We start from the raw sequence: 16,030 nt of genomic DNA, 5'->3' as shown, positions 1-16,030 counted from the left end.
ATTTCCATGTCCTTTGAGAATGTGTGTTGATTGAACTATAGTGGGCTTAGTGGGTAAATGGGGTAAGTGAAAAAAATCACAAATATTTCAATAATGAAGTATACAGGCCTGGTACCGACCCACTTTTTAGTGACTTGGTCACTATTTTGAGTATAGTCACTAAAAAGTTACTATTTGCATCCAAAAGTCACTATTTTGCGGAAAAGTCACTATTTTTGCATTGCCTATTGTAAATAGTCCAAAATAAAAATCGTTTGTCGTCCGATGACAAAAGACCGCCAGTTGAGGGTTGTGTACTTAGCTGGTAGTGCAGCCTGGGCACTGTTGTCCTTCTGACATCAGCTAGAGTAATAAAGTACGCCTCGAGCGTCTGTTCACCAGGAGGTGCGGCTCAAACAGCGTCTGCCTGGTACCCAGCGGCTGATTAACGAAATGCTGTATCGCATCAGCTATACCTAAGGTGGCAGTCTCATCAGCGCGATGTAGGTAACGCGACCCCGGTAAGGTAGCTTACTGAAGCCTCTCAAATACCACGAAAAATGGAGATAGAAAAAAAGAGAACGTTATTTTTGACAACCGACCCGGCAACGAAATAAGGACTATCGGTATCGGAAACTCGGTACCTGTAATATCAGGACCCTAAATGAACCTGGACGAGTGAGCCTTCTGGCTCGCGAACTGCAGAAGGTTGGAGTGAACGTGGCCGCTATTCAAGAAGTCCTATGGCCCAGATCTGGAGCACGTGAATTCCGAGCCGTGGACCAAGTATAACATCTATCACAGCAGCGGCGGAAAAGCAGAGCATGGAGCTGGTTTCGTAGTGATGGACAAGCGGATGAAGCGAGTGATGCGGTGGAAATCCATTAGCGAACGAATCTGTGTGTTGAGGATACGGGGTAAATTCTTCAATTACAGCCTGATCAACATTACGCGCCGACAAACGATAAATCGGACGACGTGAAGGACACGTTTTATGAATGTCTTGATAAAGCCTGTGGAGAGTTATCATTGTTATCGGAAACGCTAACGCTCAGGTCGGTAGGGAGGACTTTTTCCGTCCCATAACCGGTAGGGAGAGCCTTCACTCTGCTACCAATGATAACGGCTACGGCTAGTAAATTTCGTTGCTGCCAGAGGGGCCATCAGTAGCACCTACTTTGCACGAAAGAACATCCGAAAGCACACCTGGGGACACCCAAATGGTGAAATATGCAACCGGATAGACCATGTTCTGGTAGATGGGCGCCATTTCTCGGATGTTATCGATGTGTGGACATTCAGAGGTCCGAACATTGACTCTGATCTCGTTGTCAGTAAAATTCGATCACGGTTGTCAACTGTATCGAACGAAAGATCACAGCGAACGATGCGTTACAATATCTAGATTGTCGGCGGAAGGAGTATCGAATGCGTACCGCCAGAAGCTCGACGAACGGATAAGTGCAATTAACGTTAGCGACAACATCAACGATCTATGAGAGTCGATCCATGGAGCGGTGAGCACAACAGCACGAGAAGTGGTAGGCACTGCACAGAGGCGATCCATGACGGGTTCGATGTGGAGTGTCAGAGAGTGACAGACGAGAAGACCATTGCCAGAAGCCGGATGTTGGTGTCGGGTGCCCGATCGAATAGAGATCGGTACAAGGAAGCAATAGCAGCTGAAAAACGAACCCACCGCAGGAAAAAAAGTACGAAGAACAAGTTATTAGTGAGGCGCAGGAAAAAATGGAGCAGAACGATATGCGGAGGTTTTATGAGTCTGTCAATGGCGTGCGGAGAAAGACAGCGCCATCTCCCGTCATGTGCAACGACCAACAAGGGAATTTGCTGACAGATAAAACCGAAGTGGCTGCCAGGTGGAAGCAACACTTCGAGACTTTGTTGAATAGTGGAAGTGACGGTGCATCGGTGAGCAGAATAAATATTAGCGACGATGGACAAGCTGTGGAGTCACCTACACTAGATGAGGTTAAAAAAGCTGTTAAAGAGCTGAAAACAATAAGGCTGCGGGGAAGGACCAGCTCCCGGCTGAACTTCTCAAACATGGCAGAGAGCAGCTTTATGAAGCTCTGCACCATATTATGTCGAAAATATGGGTAGACGAGGATGAAATATCGACGTCATTTGTTACCTTAGATGGATTAAAGCAGGGTGATGCACTCTCTTATCTACTGTTCAATATAGCACTCGAGGGAGCAATTATGAGAGCTGGTGTGCAACGAAGCGGTACCATTATCACAAAATCGCAAATGCTCCTGGGATTCTCCTGGGATTGATCGCCGTGCCGTGGAAGAGGCTTATGTGCCTTTTAAGAAGGAGACAGCGAGGATTGGACTCACGATGAATACCAGCAAAACGAAGTATATGGTCGCTGGCAATCAATTAGTGGTGATGGTAGCGAAATGGTGCTGGATGGTGAAAAGTTTGAAGTGGTAGAAGAATTTGTGTATCTTGGAACATTAGTGACGTGCGATAATGATGTTACCCGCTAGGTGAAAAGGCGTGTTGCAGCTGCAAATCGGGCTTATTACGCACTTCGTAACCAGCTTAAGTCTCGTAGTCTGCAAACGAAAACTCGCGCTGTATACTACTCTGATTCTTCAGGCGGCTTTATACGGCCATAAAACATGGAAATTAAAGGAGGCTGATCGGACAGCTTTCAGGTGTTTGAGCGTAAGGTGCTGCGGACAATACTCGGACAATACTCGGCGGTAATCAAGAGAACGGTATCTGGCGGCGTCGCATGAATCACGAATTGTACCAGGTATATATAGAGGATATTATTAAGCTTATACAACACGGCAGACTACGGTGGGCTGGTTACGTTGTTCGTATGCCGGAATAACATCAAGCGAAGATAATATTTAGTAGAGAACCCGGAAGAGGCCGCTGGCTTCGTGGAAGGCCGCGTACACGATGGCTTTTTGCAGTTGAAGAGGACCTGAGGGCGCTCAATGTTCAGGGCGACTGGAAGCGATACTCCATTCGGCGTAGGTTCATCGAAGAGCTGTAGCCGATCAAGTATCAAGTAAGTACCTACCAAATCAAATGAGAATCTGGTACCAATATATAAAATTTGGGAAATATGCACCACAGAAGTTCCAAGTGTATAGTGAACATCGTGAGGTTATTTCCGATTCATGGCGACTATGATCTTGCTTTTTCTCCGCGAATGGAATTTGTTAAAAGGCGAAAGGTTGACCTCGAGTATAGAGTACAGAATTGAGGAGTATTGGAACTAGAACCACGTCTGTTGGTGAGCGGTTATACCCGCTGACAAAGATAGTAACAGGCTCAGTTTCATCACATGACAATGATGTTTAATGTTTCAGGGAGAAAAAATGAGCGATAAGGGCGACGAAGACAGAAAGTACATTATGGTTCTTAAAACCGTTTATGATCGTTAAATTTACCTTGCCCTTCGGGATATGTCTCAAAAACAGAAATTGTAGAGCAAGCCATCAGGCTGGATGGCGTTATAACTGTGCGTAAAAACAGGCTAGGCAAAAATTAATGTGATTTAGTGCTCCTAGCTCCGGTAGAATTTTGCAAAGAACATGTGCGTATGAAAAAAGCTTGCGAATAAAATCGCGTTAAAAAGAATCATGGTGTAATTCAAAACTTCATGAACAATATTATTTTAGAAATATCACATTTTTGCCTTTCTCGTATACTAAGTATACGTAAAGGCTATATGTTCACTCCAAAAACAAACTTTTTATAGAAGGCTCGAAGACCCATAGTGTTATATACCAATCGACTCAGCTCGACGAATTGAGGTGATGTCTGTGTGTGGTGTGTGTGTGTGTGTGTGTATGTGTGTGTGTATGTGCGCACCAAAAGAGCAAAAAGTTTAGCTCACTTTTTTTGCACTTACCCTCAACCAATTTACTTGCATTCGAAGCAGTATACTGCCCGATTGTTTCCTATTGAAAATTGGACGGATCGGACTATGGGCTTGGAAGTTATGGCCAAAATACTTTCCCTCATAAAAAAGCGCGTAAAAAAGTCTAGCTCACTTTTAATGCACTTACCCTAAACGGATTCCCTCACAACAGGCTGCATTCGACGCAGTATCTTACTCCATTGTTTCCTATTGAAAATTGGACGGATCGGACAATGGGTTTGGTAGTTATGGCCAAAATACTTTTCTCATAAAAAAGCGCGTAAAAAAGTCTAGCTCATTTTTAATGCACTTACCCTGAACGGATTCCCTTACAACAGGCTGCATTCGACGCAGAATCTTGTCTCATTATTTCCTATTGAAAATTGGCCCGATCGGACGATGGGCTCAGAAGTAATGCCCAAAATACTATTTTGGCATTTGGCACGAGAAAGGCATCATCACCGCTAGGTGGATTAATCTGGGTTTTATAAAAGAGATCCTATTTATTAACAATTAAGAATAGATACCCAAAAAACTAGTGTGGAGGTGAATGAATTGGTCAGATTTTTTAAATCTAAAATAAAACAAACTTATAAGATTTGAAAGATTTTTGAAACTCGAGATTATTTGGCCATCCATTTTTATTAACTTTAATACTAAAGTCTGCCATTTAGAAATTAAAGTTTATTAGAATTTATGAATTTCTAATAAGAGATCATGATTTCATTGGATTTTCAAAATTTGCTTCAGAGTGCCTCGTCGAGTTCAAATTCTCAAAAATTTTATTTTGCGATTCCTGATCATAATACCTGGCTTACACATTGGCGCAACTACAGGTGGGCTAGGGGGGGCTATAGCCCCACCTAGAACTAAATAAGCCCCCCCTAGAATTTTTGCCACTTTTCATGAATATTGTACTTATCTAGCTCTCTGATCATAATATGATAACCAACTTATTCCTGGCGGTTACGCCTATATAATAATAAGTTCTTCTTTCACATTCACATCTCTCTCTCTCTACGAAACACGCCATCTTCGTCTGCCACATCGCCATTGAGGTGTTGTTCGTAGTACTGCCGCCACATTTGGATCACCTCACGCTCGTTCGTAAGAAGGTTCCCGTTTATGTCCTTACACATATCAGGCTGTGGCACGTGGCCCTTACGTGAATGGTTCAACTTCTCCTAGAACTTTCGTGTGTTATTATCGCGGTACAGTTGCTCGGTCTCTTCACGGTGTCGATCTTTTTGCTGGCGCTTGTTCCTCCAGAAAATCGAGTTTTGTCTGTTCCGCGCCCGTTTATATCGTGCCTCGTTTGCCCTCGTGCGGTGTTGCAGCAATCTCGCCCATGCTGCATTCTTCTCTTCCACTAACTGCTCACATTCGCCATCATACCAGTCGTTTCTCTAATCTGGGGGCACCGTGCCAACTGCAGCGGTTGCGGTGCTACCAATGGCGGATCGAATATCTCTCCAGCCAGCTTCAAGAGACGCTGCGCCTAGCTGCTCTTCCGTTGGGAGTGCCACTTCTAGCTGCTGAATGTATCCTTGGGCTAGTCTACCGTCTTGTAGCCACCCAATGCTAAGCCACGGCGTTCGACTACGACGCGTGTTGTACACCGTCGAGAGTTTTGAGCGCAGGCATACTGTAACGATGAAAAATCTCAAACTCGAGTCAATTTGTCCCACTGAAAAAAACGAAGTTGTTGTTTGGTGATAATAGAGACTGAAAACCATTCAAATAAGTAGTGATTCGATTTATGTCCTGGAAAGTGTTGCCTACGCTCATAACATCCCAAAAATACTTGTTAAATTTTCAGATCCAATCGATTCTGAAATTAGTGAGACTAATTGACTAATTGAAATTAGTGAGACTAATTGGATTTCTTCATCACAGGTAACATTGGACAATTATGCGAAGAATGGCAGTATACCCCATGATTATTTTTTTCTAGGAAGTTCCAAACACTGGTTCTGATGATGCATTTCAACTTGTTCTACACAGATGAGCGGTCTTCAACACAAAATGAGAGAAAACAAAGCGAAAATCATCACTTCTCTGTGGGGGCTGCCTATCCGATTCTGTTTTTTCGCACTTTTATACAAGTTTGATAAATTTGTTATCATGGCTTGTTATGATTCGGAACAGTTTTTGACTGTTTTTTATCGTTCTTCGTTATCTATTGAGAGCGATTTCTGCAAATCCTTTTAGGGGAAACAGTGTTTTTATGCAAAGCCCGAAAATCACTTTAACATAGTCAAAACGTGAACAGAACGAATCGTAATGTTCACAAGATTTGTAGAGCATACCAAAAGCTTCCGTATAGAGGTTGTTGCGATAGTTTTCGGCGTTTATATCTCTAGTTTTTTTTTTTTTTTCAAAACTGAAGAAATACCAAAAACACTAAATCGACTTGGGCCCAGACATCATGCACGCGTACAAAAAAGGATGAGATTGAGCAAAGATTGCTACGCGCACATAAAATTTAGCGCACGCGAGTCTCACGAAGCTTGTGTACCTCATATTAACATCGGTGAGTCGCATTGAGACATCTCAAAGCGATCAGCTCATGCGCTGTTTGCCATGGCAAACCTTTGCAAACAACAGTGAAGGTGCGTAAATCAAGTTGGGCGGGAAATTTTCATTCAATAATATCGTCGCCTAAGTAACGCCCGCTATACATTCCTAGCGCATGGGATGAGTCTCATGAGACGTACTTGAGACTCGCTCACTCAGATATTTTTGCGCGTGCTAGCTTCTCTCGTCGCACCGAATCGATGCTACGTGAGCTTGTGTAGCTCATGGCACACTGTCTCATTCATGTATACACGAGAATTAAGAGACTCTGCTTGGGCCACCTCGAAATTTTATCTGAATTAGCTGAAAATTTGGCAGGAGGCTTATTTTATCATATGAATTGTGATTCTGGGCTGGCCGGTTGAATTTTTGATACTTTTCGAAAACATGAAGAGGTCTAATATGTATATAGTATATGCGTATATGTGTCGCGACTATAATTATTTGCAATAGCACCACCCTAATATAATCAATATGGTTCCAAACATAAATCAAATTATTGCTTATTCGTGACCACACTTAAAGTTTATTTCAATATACAGGTAAACTTCGATATGACGTACATATCGATTTCAAAGTTGTACGTTATATCGAATTGTACGTTATACCGAAGCACGAGTAATCATCCTTATTTTACACTACTTAAATGTTGAACTATCATTTACTTAATGGGTGAATATTTTTTTTATATATATAAGGCTCAGCTAGCAGTGTGAAACAGCTTATCTTGTGAACAATTCCAACAAACTTGTTCGTTTCTAAGAAAAATGACCCGAAGAATTGAATTCTTCATTTTATATCTATATGAAGCACAGGAAATAAGAGGCTCAAAAGCACAGGAAACACAAGGCTTGCTTTTCGTTGCACCGTTTGCATGAATATTCATTTATTGAGTATCCACGATCTTCGGTGGATTTAAACTAGGGCACGATGGGGCACGTGACTCGCCAAATTGAATATTTTCACTGAAATTTAATTATATACGCCAATATTATTCTGAACAAAAAAATCCGATATCACGCCAATTTTGATCAATTTTATTCAAAATTTTCGATGGAATTTCTAGAAAAGTTCCTGAATAAAAGTCTGGAGAAATGAAGAATATTTTCATCTGAAATTCCTTTGATATTTTTTCAGAGATTCCTTTAGGAATTCTTTTCTTCAGTAAAACCACATAAAATACCTGAATTCTATCCGATATTTTGTTGGATGAAATTTCCAAAAATTTTAATTCATCCTTGGAGGAATTTTTGACGGAATTTTCAAATAGTGAATAGATTAGTCAAAGATTTCCCAAGAAAAATGGTATTTCCAAACTATTCCTCAAAGGAATTCCTAAAAAATCGAAAGAATTCTCTGAAGTATTTCCACTGGTATTACCGAAAAACATTCTAAAGGAATTTCCTCACAGATGTTTAAAGAAATTCTGGAAATTCTGAAAATAATTCCAGAAGAATTTCCAAAGAAATTTCTGAAAGAGTTGCTGAAAAAAATTAAGGAATATCCAAAGCAGGCATTGCAATTTATCCCATCATTCGATCTTCTGAGCAAAGATATTGATGATATGCTGGGATATCGATCTTAGTTATCTATCTGATCAGTAAACAAAGGGCAAAGTTCGCTATGGAGAAATGTTTTTTCACTACTTTTGTTGTAGCAACGTCCTCGCAACGTGAACAAACCCCGAACCCCGCTGGCTATCAGGATCATCATCAAATGCTCAAATGATAATATCTTTCCAGAGTGCTCTTTGATTAGGGATAATATCTTTGCACAAGCAAAGATGATATCCTGTGCTCAGATGATATTGCAATGCCTAACGTCTATTTTCAATTTAGAAATTAAGTTCAACGCTAATAGGAATTTCTGAAAGAATTTCTGGAGATTGTATTTGTGAAAGAATCTCCATAGAGATGTCCGGTAGAATTCTTGAAGGAACTCTTAAATGAACTCCTAAAAAATCCATGCAAAGAAAGCACTTCCGAAAAAAATCCTACGCGAATTTTCAAAACCTTAATAATTTTCCGAAGGAATTTGTAAAGGAATTCCAGAACGAATCCCCAAAGGAATTTCGAAGAAATATCCGAAAGAATTACCAAAATATTTTCCGTAAATATTTCAAAGGGTGTTTCGGAAAGTATTTCCGGAGAATGTTTAAATGGAATTCGTGAATATATTTCAAAATGAATGATTCGAAGAATTTTCGAAAGAATTCCAGAAGGAAGTTTTGAATTCCAAAGGAGCTCCTGAGGTAGTTTCTGAAGTAATTCTTAAAATTCATTCTTTCAATTTTCGAAGAAACTTTGAGGAGGAATTAAAAAATGATTTTAGATTAATTTCCGAAGTTGTTTCCGAAGGATTTTTCAAAGAAATCGCTGGGGGAATTTCTGAAGGAAATCTTTAAGCATTGCCCAAAGAAATCTTTGGAGAAATCTAAGTATGTCGGAAGTTCCTTCAGGAGCTCAAAAATCCATTAGGAATTTGTAATTATCGGGTAAGTATGACCAGCGCTATGCTGAACCTCACTGAACCAATAGCCTCAGGGTCAGCACGTTCACCTCAAGCAACTCGCGGACAGGATACTCTCGCAATCAAATGCCGAAAAAACAACAGAGCCACTTTGCGACACTTTATTTACTTCTGTCTTCACTCTCTTAAAGCTAGTTAACCTGTCTTTAGAGCCACTTTTCCTGGCAGTTGGGTTGGAGGACTATGCACGCTTAACTCATTTCACCGTATTCGGTTAATTTTACCGAAATCTCAACAGCAGAACTGTTCGGTAATTCATTTCACAGATGTTTTGTAATTTTTTCCATTGGTCAACTATCAAAATCACCGAAAATCAGTTTAATTATATACCAAACAGTTCTGCTGTTCAGATTTCGATAAAATTTTACCAAATTCGGCGATTTATTTTAAGTGTGTGGTGAGTGGGTGGATGCAGTTTTATAGGGTGGTGGAGGTTAATCATGCCCTGATCTATGGCAGTTGCTAAACTACTGGGAAAACCTATACATAAAGACGAGTTTTACCTGACAATCACAAACAATTCACGTATTAGACTACATTTTCATGAAGTTCTCGGCAACACTCATCACATAACATAACCAACACTTCAACCAACACATTTGTTTAGAAATTCCCCAGGAGTTTCATTGCATTTTATTCTAAATTTTTTTGAGAAATTCCTGGGATAATTTCTAAAAGTATTGCTCAAGAAGTTTCCGAAGGAATTCTTGCAGGAATTTCCGGAGGTCTTAGGATTTTCTTGAAAGAAATTAAACAAAGTATTGACCTTATGTCTAAGTGAAATTCCGAAGGAATTCCTGGGAGAATTTTCGAAGGAATTCCTGGAAGAATTTTCGAAGGAATTACTGGATTCGTTACTGGAAGATATTTTGAAGAAATCCCTACACGCAAAAAAAAAGCGTTCATGAATTCGTGAACTAACGAGTTCACGGTGTATTTTATCGTGAACAACAGTCATGGATTCGGGAATACAGTCACGTTTTCTGGAACGTTCTGGAAAACGTGACTGGTGTTCCTGAATCCATGAATCAAATCACGGTGTATTTTTGCTGGTTCACGAATTCAGGAACGTTTTTTTTTTTGCGTGTACGGGAATCTACGGAGGAATTCCTGGAGTAATCTTCAAAGGATTTTCTGGAGGTATTTTATAATAAATTACTGGTGCATTTTCCAAAAGAACAACTACCTGGGACTATTTTCGAAGGAAATCTAGAAGACATTCCAGATGGAACAATTCCAGAAGGAATTCTGGAAGGAGCTCATGTGGAAATCTAGGAATTTATTCGCAATTTCTATTTGGAGTTCCTTCCTAAATTCCTTTAGGAATTGTTCAAAAATGCATTCAGGAAACTCATTCGGAAATTCTTTTTTTCAATTTCATTGGAAATTCTTTAAAATGTACCTCCAGAAATTACTTCACGAATTCGTTTCGAACATGTTACATTTTGCAATGTCCCATAAATTACTAAATGCAGCCCTTTATAATTGTAATTGTTTTGATGTAGGAGGATCGGGTAGTGATTTCCGCCCGATGAGAAGAGGCCTGGGAGGCTTGGATAGAAGGGAATGAGATCGGTTAGGTTGGTTGGTGACTGATCGCCGAAGTAGACGGTTGTCTGTATAACTAGTCCGCGTGTGATTAAAATAGAGTGAACCGTGAAATCTTGGGTACGAAGAAAAAGAAAATTGGACAACACTAATTGTCCGTGTTCCGTGTCGTATTCATGAAGTTTTTTTATTCCTTCATGAATTCAATCAGATTTTTTATTCAAACATTGATTCGGACATTCTTTTAGAATTTCCTACAGGAATTCTTCCTCAAAATGTACCAGAAATTATCTTGAGAGTTGCTCCAGGAATTTCCTCTAGGAATAATTTAAAAATAATCTGGTACATATTTCAAGCCTGAATCTACAATACCAATACTTTACTCGATATTGGCTGACTTAAACCTGAAAACAACCCGTCATCAATTTTGACTTTAACTAAAATCAACTAAAAATTTATCCATAAAATATGCCTCGGGAGAATTCTGAGGATAGTGCAAACTGAGGAAAACAGTAATTCATACTTCTAGCTGATAAAAATAGACTCCATACAATAATGTCATCCCTACATGAATGATCATAACAATTTAGTAAATTATTTTGCAAAAACTATCCAAATTAAAATTATTTTTCAAAGTGTACGTTATAACGGGGAAAAATGTCCGCTACATATATCGAGTGACGTTATATCGACTGTACGTTATATCGGGGGTACGTTATATCGTATATTTTATTAGTGGTTTGCGTGAAGAATTGTCATGTGCGCGCTTTTTTGCGTCGATAAACAGTTTGATCACGTTCACGTTCACTAGAGGTGTACAGCAGGCTTTAGACACGATATCAATGCCGTCATCATCAGCGGACAAATGTCGGGCCTGAGGTAATCTCGGTTAAACTCGAAAAGCGCGTGGCTTAAGCTCTACCGAGGAGGATAACATTGACGTTCATAAACCGCCCAGTTGAGTAACCTCCGTAAAACTTAATGGTGAATTCATAGATGGCAGAACTACGTAGTTTAACTTTGTAATGCTTCATTCACGTTGAAGAGAATACATACGAAGCGGTAGTGTGCACAGTACCTCAGTTAATCTTTATCACTACCATCACGAACTTCCTGATATCACTGTATTAAATCACCCACCTGGACCAAAACAAAAAAAAACAATCTAAACAGTTTTGGAAACTGAGAAATTAGATTTGATAGTTAATATCGTAATCCTGTTTGAAATGAAGGATTTTCCGTAATATGTGAAATAGGTGCACAAGAAAGTGTATTCGTCCTAAAAACAACTTTCAATCACCGACTAACACGTGTTCTTCATTGCTAACATACAACAATAATAAGCGCGCCCTCAAATCATCCCCACATAGCCTACCTACAACATAAAGCATAAAAGCAGGGTGCACAACAAAACTCATTCCGCGCCCGAAATCATCCGATGTATGAGGCGATCGATGTGGTGTGACATCACCCCTCTCGTCTTTTTATGTATGTAGGCACTAGGCAGACGTCTGAGCTGCGACTGGACATTCGCAAAATGGTAAATGAGCTTCTATCGGACGTGGATAGTGTTTCGCAGTCGATTCTAAGGATTCAGGGATCTAAATGGAACCAATGAAGCACCATTGTTATTAGCTACTGAAAGTGCATTCAAAATACGTAGTTTGGTGTGTGATTGCTACCCAGGTTATCAGTCGCGGGTGACGTTGTATTATTTTGCAAGTAGTAGGCGTTCGTTTCCAATTCCAGTTGAGTACATGGATGTGTAATGGATCATCGGCTGTGGAAAATCTGTAAATTTCGATTGACATTCGAGTCTGATTGTTTCAATAGTGAAACAAGCGTTTACCAATTGTAAAAATTAGCTCCAAAGTGAATAGTGTATGAATATAGTGAGACCGACAGTGAAGCTTGGAGAAACACATTCCATCCAATTGTGTTGTGGATTATAATCAACACAACAACACTGCACAACCTATTGAAAAATTGTGGAAGGTAATCTCAATCAGAATCTATTATTATTTAAAAGAATTCAATCAATTAGTAAGCTTGATTAGTTGAAGAAGAATTACACCGAAATCGATATTTAATTTACCAATATTGCATAACGTGATTGGACTCATGCTGTCCAGTGTTGGGACCAGCAGCATAATTATGGATCCTCTGTGGCACTGTTGTGTGGCCTCGGTTTACCGCACGTAGCAATGTTTTGATTCAGGGAACCTTACAACGTTTGTAAGGTTTCACACATTCAATGAGAGCTAGTTTGTTCACTAACACCATGATATTATGAATGTTTATCACTAGGCGCGACTATCTCACACCACTTGCACAGTGTGAGCACAAACCATATAAATTAGTCAAATTACTAATGCAGTGGATTCTCTACATCTCGATATTGAAGTGACCGTCGATATAGAGAGAGATCGGAGAATGGAAGAAACATTAAAATTTTAGACACTATAGGTTCCATAGACGAGCTGAGGCGAAGGCGAGTGTAGCCAAACGAACTGTCAGTTAGTGTAGCCAAACGAGCATGACGTCACAATTCCAATCCAAGCAACGAAGCGTGTGACGTCAAATTCGCGTGATACACTGTGAAAAAGTGGAAAAACACACTTAATCGAAATGACCCAACCGGGCCTGCGCTCGTCTATGGAACCTATACAGTGAACGTTCGCTAATTGGGGTTTTTCTAGTTGGGGCGCTTTTTAGTTGGGGGTTCGCTAATTGGGGCGAAACCAAATTAAAAAGCAGCTAAACGTCAGAATGTGATGTCAAAAACGCTTTGACGTTTTGTTTCCGTGTTCGGCGGGATCTATATTTTCTGGCGCGTAAAATTTTCCTTTGTTCAATGCAAAAAGTAAACAACATTAACGCTTGTCAAAACGCCCCAATTAGCGAACGATCACTGTAGTGTCTATAATTAAAATGGGTACTAGATCGAAAAATGCTCGTTATCATGAAAAACAACAACTTAAGAAATGTCACTTCTTTATTTATATACAGTGAACGTTCGCTAATTGGGGTTTTTCTAGTTGGGGCGCTTTTTAGTTGGGGGTTCGCTAATTGGGGCGAAACCCAATTAAAAAGCAGCTAAACGTCAGAATGTGATGTCAAAAACGAGTTGACGTTTTGTTTCCGTGTTTGGCGGGATCTATATTTTCTGGCGCGTAAAATTTTCCTTTGTTCAATGCAAAAAGTAAACAACATTGACGCTTGTCAAAACGCCCCAATTAGCGAACGGCATTCGCTAGTTGGGGTGAGGTCGTGCCCCAATTAGCGAACGATCACTGTATTATTTATTTATTATAGAGATTTAGAGCCATAGGCTGGCTCATCTCTAAAGTTGGCTTTGCAATTGCTCAAAGATAGTCTAATAGCCTAGAAATTTAAATATACATATCGGCATAGGGATGGAAAACCCTGAACAAAATGTGAACAGAACACATCAAGATATAGAGATAACTAGAAATACTAGAATAAGAGATCGGCGAAGACGCCATCTTGTTTCCAATAGAACCGTCAAAAGCGGTTCCATTTCGACTTATTTACTTTTTGCATCCATAAGAAACAAGCAAAAAGTTCAAGTGCTGCCAGTATCATTTTCACGATTTCATATATTTTCATACGTTGCCATTTCGACAGTTTTTCACTCCGCCGGTCTCTGGTTATAGGGTTGCTAGAGATAACAAGCGTTTAACAATCTAAAAAAAATGTTTGCAATACTTTGTCCTTATAATCATATCGCTGCTATGCGTATTTAATGAGAACTAGTTATTCAATCTAAGGCTCTGTCTCATTTCCCGAATCAAATTTAATTTTACTTAAAACTGACAGTTCGAAAATTTGAAAATCACCCAGCCATAAGAATGGCTGCGTGCTACCCAGCAATTCCAATAAGACATCGATCGAGAATGATTCGATATCTGTCAAAAGTAATCCTGCTCATCCAGCAGGGTTATTCGATAATTATTGAACTGTCACTTTTAAGTTTAATTTGAGTTTAATCATCCAATTGAGACAGACCCTAAAAGCAAATTCATTTCACTATAAATGATGTGGCTCTTTCAAAACAGCAGCTTAATTTTCTCCCCATTTTTCTAACAATTTATAATTACTAAACCATACCAGTTTTCTATGATATTGCAATGCGTAAGTTTGGAGAAATACTCATTAGAAATAATTATTTCCACCAGAAATCCATTAGGGTAACCGTACCCTTAGTGAAGGTAGCACCAATAGTGGAGGTTGTGGGGTTTTAATGAGATTTATCATATTTATACACTTTACGATGGTTTCAGTTGATGCGTTGTGCTTTAAATATCCTGTTAAATGCAACTTATCTTAAGATTTCGCTTGAAAAACTATTGAAAACACTGATTTTTCTCCCTTGCACCTATAATGGTGCAACTGTACCAATAGTGACGAGTAGTAACAGTGCAGATGAAATGCATCCTTGCCACACATCAGCGACTATCAGAATGAGGTCAGATAAAGCTCTGACCCTATTTGAAAATCCCTTGCACTTGCATCCCTTTGCGCCAAACAGATTTTTGTGATTTAAACAGACATCACAGACAGCATAGGGTCATCTCCGCCGACTGCCAAACAGCCTTGGGGGCGCCTCTAGATTTCCTGCACCTTTAGATGGCTGCTCTTTGAAGAAGGCTGAGAATTGAATAAGCTGTTCGAAGTGATTGAACCAACGCTGAGACTTGAATAAGCTGTTCGAAGTGATTGAACCAACATTTCAACTTTCCAAGTCAGTGAGTTATTGAGGCGATAATCTTCAGTTGTTGCAATTTTTTTTTCTTCACGGGCCAGGATGCACAGTGGTGCGTTTGGCTAAAATCGTGAACTTTTTATTTTACCACTTCAGGGTGTTATTTTTTGACATCGGTGTCTTTGGGAATAAATTTTAGAAAAATATGGCGCATCGAATGACGAAAAGTTGTAGTTCCAATTTTTGCCACAGGTGGCGCTGCAAAATGTAACTTCATTAATAAAGGATTTTTAAATATGGTGTCTTTGGCAAAGTTGTAGTGTAATTTATTATGAATTTTATTGCTGAAGACACCGAGTGTCCATCTATCATCGTTTTTGAAATACGGGCGTTTTTTATGGACAGACCCTAAAAAAACAGTATTTAAAGATATTTTTGAAACTAACAGTTTCAGGTCAATACAATGTTCTACAAAAATGTATATATAATCAAAATAGACCACTTTCTGGAAGAAACCAGGGATGTTTTTTGCAAACATGACTTGTTATCGGCGATTTAGGGTCGAAAATAGTGATATTTGAAGACTTCATATGCAACAGAGGGGCAAATTGGGGCAAGGAAATCCCCACAGGATTTGAAATATCTGGTCTGTAGTTTCATATGCATATAATTATGTCTGTCGCCACGTGTATCCAAACAAGTATTTCTAAATTTCATAAATCGACATTTTCAACTGATATTTATATAATAATTGAGATTTC

At 39.6% G+C, this 16,030-nt stretch overlaps 1 protein-coding gene across 1 annotated transcript in view; it reads left to right on the top strand.

Moving 5' to 3' along the window:
• Positions 1–12,046: 12,046 nt before the first annotated feature.
• Positions 12,047–16,030, top strand: part of LOC134225674 (putative tricarboxylate transport protein, mitochondrial) — a 44,072-nt gene continuing 40,088 nt past the window's right edge. Inside the window, exon 1 of the mRNA XM_062705941.1 lies at positions 12,047–12,538. The gene's annotated coding sequence lies outside the window, so the exon portion shown is untranslated. The remainder of the gene's footprint in view (positions 12,539–16,030) is intronic.

The sequence above is a fragment of the Armigeres subalbatus genome, chromosome 3, assembly GCF_024139115.2.
Source record: "Armigeres subalbatus isolate Guangzhou_Male chromosome 3, GZ_Asu_2, whole genome shotgun sequence".
Lineage (NCBI taxonomy): Eukaryota > Metazoa > Arthropoda > Insecta > Diptera > Culicidae > Armigeres > Armigeres subalbatus.
Note: the sequence above shows the minus strand (reverse complement) of the source record. Positions and strands in the feature narration are given on the sequence as shown.